Raw genomic sequence first — 6,677 nt, forward strand, 5'->3', positions numbered from 1 at the left:
GCTGCTTCCATGTTTTTCTAATTGTAAATAAAGCAGCAATAAACATGGGGGCCTCCACCCCCTTTTCAACAGGTACCCTAACATCTCCTCCTAACCAGAGAGGTGAGTGAGTTCAGGGAAAAGATTGTGCCGCTGTGGGCTGACTATCTTGAGTTTGTGCACCCTGAGTGACCCAGCATGTCGTCAGCCCAGGGCCTTTGCACAGCTGCTCCCGCCTGCTCTCCTAGCAGATCTCATCCAGGCGGCTATTTTGCCTTTTATTCCAGCTTCAGGAGCGTCCTCATATCAGCCACCTTATTCACTTTCAGCGTGTGCAGCCAAGTTCGTCTGTAACTTTCTGTCTGCATTTTCTTCAAAGGACTTACCACTCTTTGATGTTATCTTTGTGATTTCTTTCTTTCATTGTTCATTGTTATCTTCCCCCCAAAATGTAAGGGGTGCTTCTGGGAAGCAAAGGTCTTTGCTTGATTTTCTCCTACTGTAAAGAGCACATTTAAGGAGCTCTGGCACTGCTGTGTGTCTTAGAGGCCTTGGGTTGTTGCTCTGAGTGTGGGGTGAAGACCAGCACCCAGCATGATCTGGGGTCTTCTTGGAAGAACAGAATCTTGGAGCCCACTTCAGATCTATGATTCAGAATCTGCATTTTTGACAAGAGGCATCGAAGGCGATCTGCTGGGGTATCGATGTTTGGGACGCACAGTCTTCAGTCCTTCTGGTTAGCTTCTAGCAGAGACCCCCACTGTAAGCTCTGGGGCGCTGTTCTGTGGCTCTGCGGGGTGCCGTGCTGCATGGAGCCCCGCCTACCACCCCTGCTTCATCCTCCAAGAATCAGCAACACTTCTGAATCCCATTTCCGCCCCATTGGAGTGTACAGGGGTGTGCACATGGCTGGGAGCATCCTCAGCTGGAACTGAAGGGGACACAAATGCACAGAAGTGACATCCCTTGGCCACTTCTCATTCCAACGTGAAAAAAGTGACTCATGACAGACAAATTCATACGAAGGAGAATCAAAACAGGAAAACAGACCAAGATCTCTTGATGATTTTTTCGAGAGTCCCTGCCGGGTCAGGTTCGGGGTGGCTTGGGCTGGCTGCTGGGGTCTTCATAGCCAGAAGTCCTCATCTGGTAGGCAGCACCCAAGTGGATGTCCTGAGAAGTCCTGGCGCCCTACCCGCGAGCTGTGCTCTGTCCAGCCTGTGAGCTGCTCTGCTTCGCTTTCCTCCCCCCCCTCACTGCAGCTGGCAGTCAGCTCAATGGCCTCTACTTTCCCCTTCGGGGTCATCTGTGCAGGATTCCTTGGGGACTCCCCTTCTCTTCTTGCTGATGTGCCTCAGGGATCCTTCCACTCTGGTCTCCATTCTGTTTCATGGTATTTATTTGCTGTCTCTCCTCCAGAGGCCTCGGACTTCACTGAGTTTTTCTCTTCTGGGTATGTGCAGCCAGCCATCTGTCTCAGGCTCCTTCAAAAGCAGAATGGAAAGGGGGTGGCTGTTTCTAGAGACCGGTTATCTGCCCAGTCCCTCAAAGGGACCACTTGCCTCTGCCTCTTCAACGTGAGAAGCATAACAAGGAGTGCCCACCAGCCAGCCTGGCCCTGCCCAGCACTCTCCACAGACTTCAGAGCACAGGGCAGCGGAGGCTGACATCAGCTGGATCCTGCTGATCCACAACTCCTGCCTTTCTTAGGAAGCTGTCTTACTGCTTCTCCTGACCGGGAGACTCCCATCTTTTTCCTCTTAAGCAAGATGTGAAGGCTGCACGAGGAAGGAGTGCGGACAAGGGCCACAGCTGTCCACACTGCCTCATAGGGAAGCATCTCCCTGAGGGACGCGTGGTGTGCACCGGTAGTCTGTGAGATGCCCGATCTCAGCCCTATTGTCCTTCACATGTCTGAGCTCCCACATACTTAGCACAAAGTGTTGGCCAGAGGTGACCCTTTTCATAAAGGGTAATTGCAGAGATCCTGCAAGTGCTGGACATGAAGGGTAGAGTTATAGGGCCAAAGGCCAGTGACGTCATAACTCTCCACATGGAGTGTCCTGTTCAGCTCTGCACCCTGTTCCCTACCACAGCCCAGATCCAGCAGGATCTAGAGAGGCCTTCCCAGTAGGGTTTGAAATGCCTGCTGCTCTCTGCTGGGCCTTGCTCCTTCTTAGATTCTTCTCTCTAGTCTCCTTCCAGAAGCCTGTAACTTGGGGCCACCTGTAAGGGTAGAGCCCCCGGGGCCCTGCGGGACCTTTGGCAAGCAGCTTCTCCTCTTTATTTCCTACCCTGCTGTGGTAGGCTGGGGAGGGGAGCACGGTGGGGCCCCCATTCCTCTGTGGGTCTTGTTAGAGTGATGAGAACCAGGTCCTGAGGACACAGTGCGTGGTCTTAACCTTCTAGAAATTCCCTACAGGGAAGCAGAAGGACGCCAGGGATGAGCTCCTTTCCTGCTCTGCTCCAATAAGCACTGCAGCAATTGTCTTTAGGAAGAGGACTTCATGCATATTCATGAATTCTATCCTTCTGTACATACTACTGGGGGCGGCCTGTTTTTCTGTCAACCAGAGTTTGATCAAAACAGCAAGCTCAGCTATTCCAGTACTTTCTGAAGCCCTTACTGGCTAGCCTGGTGTTTGGGGATGGTGATGGTTAGCTGTAGGCACAGAGCACCTTCTGATGGTCAGTCTCTGTGGCAGGGCATGAACGGAAGCTGCAGTGGGACATGGAAACCGCAAATTCTACCTGTCCGCGCACAGACACTAATAGCTGGGACTGCAGGATGAGGGAACTCTTGCTGTTTGCCAGGCTCAGCCTACTGGCCTGCCCTGTGGGATCTTGATCTTGATAGCTTCTTCCTGCGTGGCCACAGGCTTCATCTCCATCTTCCTGCACACCCAGGAGGGCCGTGGAGTGTCAGATGCTGACTGTCCAGTGCTCTGTGTGACCCTCTTTCCTCCATAGCCTTGGTTCTCATCTGCAAAATAAAGTGGGAGATTCCATACACCCCACAGAATTTCGCCTGGATTCTCAAACCTGCCCTCTCCTCTCCCAAGAGCCATCCCCTAGCAACTCCCCTTCCTCTTCTGCTCGCCCTTCTCTTCCCCCTCCTTGCTCTTCTGGGTTCCCTCCCTCTCTCTCCCCCCCTCCCCCATCTCTTCCCATGGTTCCCCTCCTCCTGAAGGTTCCTACCTGGCATAAAAAGCCTCCGTGTTCCCAGGCCCAGGTTCATGCTGTTTTGACCTTTCAGAAAAAGTCAGAGTCATTTGTTGCCCCTCTGTGCACAGCGGATGAGACAGAGCCTGTGCACACAGCAATGGTGAGGCGCCAGGTCAGCCCTGTGGGGGATGGGCCGGCCACATTGGCCCTTTGGGCTGCTTTTTGTCTTCTGGAGTGTTCTCAATTGTAGACCAGAGTAAATCGCTGCTACTCTTTCATACACACATTCATTTGTAAAACACTCATGCTGTGAATCCTCTGTAGCATTTGGTGCTCTGAAAAGAATCAGTCTTTAAGGGCTGGGATTCTTACTGAGGGTGCTGGGCAGCTCTTGGGACCAGAGCAGAGGCTCCCTGCTCCCTGGCCGCCCCTTTCCTGATCCAGGCAACCGTCTAGGGTGGGAGCAGGGCAAGGGGCTAGCCCTAGAGTTTCTGGCAAGCTCCTGAAATGCCCCTGTGCTGAAGTTCCAATTGAAATGACCCTTTGCCTAGCACCATCTCCAGCAGCAATTCTCTTCTTTCTCACTTTGGTTTAAAAAAATTAACATGTTAATGAAAGTTTATCTTAATAAAATTTGAGAAATTTAAAATTATAAATAATAAGTTAAATAAAAACAGTATTTTAGTGCATTTCCTTCTTTTTTAATTTTTTAAAGATTTATTTATTCATGCATACAGAACTGAGGTGCAGGGTGGTGAGAGGATTCACCAGAGAGAGTGGGGAACAGAACAGGCTGACCGACCAAGTCCATTGCTGAGGGGAGCAGCGGGGGGGGGGGACAGGAGAGGTCTGCTGTGCCTTGTGGGTCACGTCTATGGCCGGGGTCAAACTTGCGCTGAAGTGGCGTGGCTGGTCTCCAACAGGCTGCACCACCAGGGAGGGCCCCATTTCCTTCTTTTAAAATAAGGATAATCTGACAAAACTGTGATCATTGAACTTTTAAATTTGGCTTTTTTTCCACTTTACATAATTTGTAAACAGTGAAAACTTTCCCTTGTTTTCAAATATTTTTGAAAACATGAGTTTTAGTGGGTTTTGGTGACTTCTACAGTTTAAAAGCTACTGTGCTATATTTGGATGGCAAGGTAAGTTTTGGTTTTAGTATAGTTGATTTCATTCAACCAGTATTTGCTTGCTAGTCCACATCGTGCACTAAGGCCAGCAGTGAGGATGAGGTGACCCTATGTAACCCCAGGGAGCGGGAGAGGCAGTGAAGAAGTGATGTTACTTGGGTTTGTAGTCTGTGCTATGAAGAAACCCAGGAACTGGAAGGTGATGGAAGTGTGGAGTTGGGGGAGGGACCAGGCATGTCCTGAGAAGGTGAAGCCCACTTGCTAATCTAGCAAAGGGTTTTTCTTTTTTTTTTTCTAGGCAGGTGCAAATGTCCTGAGGTGGGGAGACCTGGGTCATTGAACAAACAGCACTGGCTCTGTGGCTGGGGAGAGAGCTTCAGGGAGCAAGATAAGAAAGGGGTTTGGTAAGGTGTGTGGTGACTACAATGAAAGGTCATGTAGGTCAACCTGTAGATTTTAAATATGGAGGAAGCTTGGGACTGTGTGGGTCACACGATGAGGTGGTTGCTCACTCTGGCACGGACGGGGAACAGTGTGACTGGGAGAGGAGTGACCGCAGTGGCTGCCCAACACAGACAGCTGCAGCGAAGGGCTGAAGAGAGAGCCCTGCGGGAAGCCCACAGCAAGGGGGTGTTGATACAGAGTTGTGTTCAGTGTTCTTTTGGAAGGAAGCTTGGGCCCCTGGCAGGCTGGAGGGAAGTGCAAGCACCCGTGAAGACTCCCTGATGCCCCATCAGCTGGGGAGATAGATGATAGTGTCATACAAGGAAAAGTCAAGACGTGGTTTGGGAGGGAGTTTCATGTGAGGTTGTGAAGGCGGAGCTGCTCATTCAGTATTCAAGTAGAGATGATCGGCAGGCAGTCCCATAAACAAGCTTGGACCTCAGAGCAGAGGTTGGAGCTGGATGCATAAATTTGGAAGTCACTAGGGTGTAGATGGCTCTTAAAACGCTGCATGGTAATAGGCCCATTAGGGAGGGAGAGGTGGGGGAGGGCACAATGGCCCCCAGTGTTTAGAGAGCAGAGCCAGAGGATGAGACAGCAAGGCAGTGGGAAGACCCAGGAGTTATGAGCCAGGGAAGCTGTGCCAGAAGGACACCCATTGCTGATCACTTCTTTCGAATAAATTCCTAACGATAGAGTTACATTTAAAATTTTTGCTAAAGTTGTCACATCATTTCCAAGAACATTCACTCAATTTATATTTCCATTATCATGTAGGGCATTGCCCATGGCAGAGAACTTAGAAATGAGAGAGAACTTACGACTTAGAAATGTAATAGGCAAAAATTATGATACCTGATTTTAACCTGCATTCTTTGCTTTCTAGAGAACTTAAACCATTTTTATCTTCCAAGCTTATTGTTTGTTTCTTGTATAGGTTACCCCTTAATGTCCTTTTCTACTATGGTTCTACAATATTTTTCTGATTGTTTGAGGATTTTTTAATATGTAAAAGCAAATCTCTCTGTATTTCTTACAAATGCTTTCTGCGTTCTGTTTTCTTCTTGATTTCACAAAGTGTTTTCCAATATAAAATTTTACATTTTTTACTTGCCCTTTACAATTTCTCCCTCACCACTATTTTTTGATAATGCTGGCAAATCAAATTTTTGATAAATTTGTTTAGTGTAATTTCTTCACAAAATCAATTAAGTAGCCTGTTATTTTCTTCTACATTCTGCTGCACATTTCACAGCATGGACCTGACCGTCCCATGAGGTCCAAAATGGCCAGAGCCCCTGCCCCTGAGTCCTTCCCAAGGCAGTGTGTTCACGGAATTCAGTTTCACCCATGGTTTGGGGTTTGATCTGGGATGTTCTCAATTATTTTCCCCAATTTATTATTTTCACTAAATTTTACATTTTACACATTGATGGAATTTATTAGTATGTAACTATGCCCATTATCTCATAATTATGATTAATTTTGTTAGTATGTCTCTTATTCCAATTTCCTTTATGTCTAGTTTGCCATGAATAGATTTGCTAAAGTTTTGCACTATCACGTTCTTTGAAGGTTCAACTCTCTAACATACTAAAAAGTGTTAAAGTTTTCCCTTTTAGTTTTTACTTTCTGAATTTAAACCCTATTATTTCGTGTGAGTTACACAGGCTTGCCATACTGACCTGTCTTCACTTCTCAAGCTGCATTTCTGTTTTACACAGACAGAAGAGCCAGTGATGTCTCCTTTCTTACCCTCCCCCCAATTTGCAGGAGACAGGTCTCCATTGTCAACCAACATTTAGTGTTGAAGGGAAGCCTGAGGATAGAAAGATTTGCATTCATTCCAAACTATTTTTTCCCTATCTAAATGCTTATAGACTGTTATAGACTAAATGTTTGTGTCTCTCTCAACATCTCTCTTAACATCTTGAATCCCCATATTTGGGGAAGGAA

This window comes from Condylura cristata, unplaced genomic scaffold, assembly GCF_000260355.1.
Source record: "Condylura cristata isolate star-nosed mole 26May11 unplaced genomic scaffold, ConCri1.0 scaffold00039, whole genome shotgun sequence".
Lineage (NCBI taxonomy): Eukaryota > Metazoa > Chordata > Mammalia > Eulipotyphla > Talpidae > Condylura > Condylura cristata.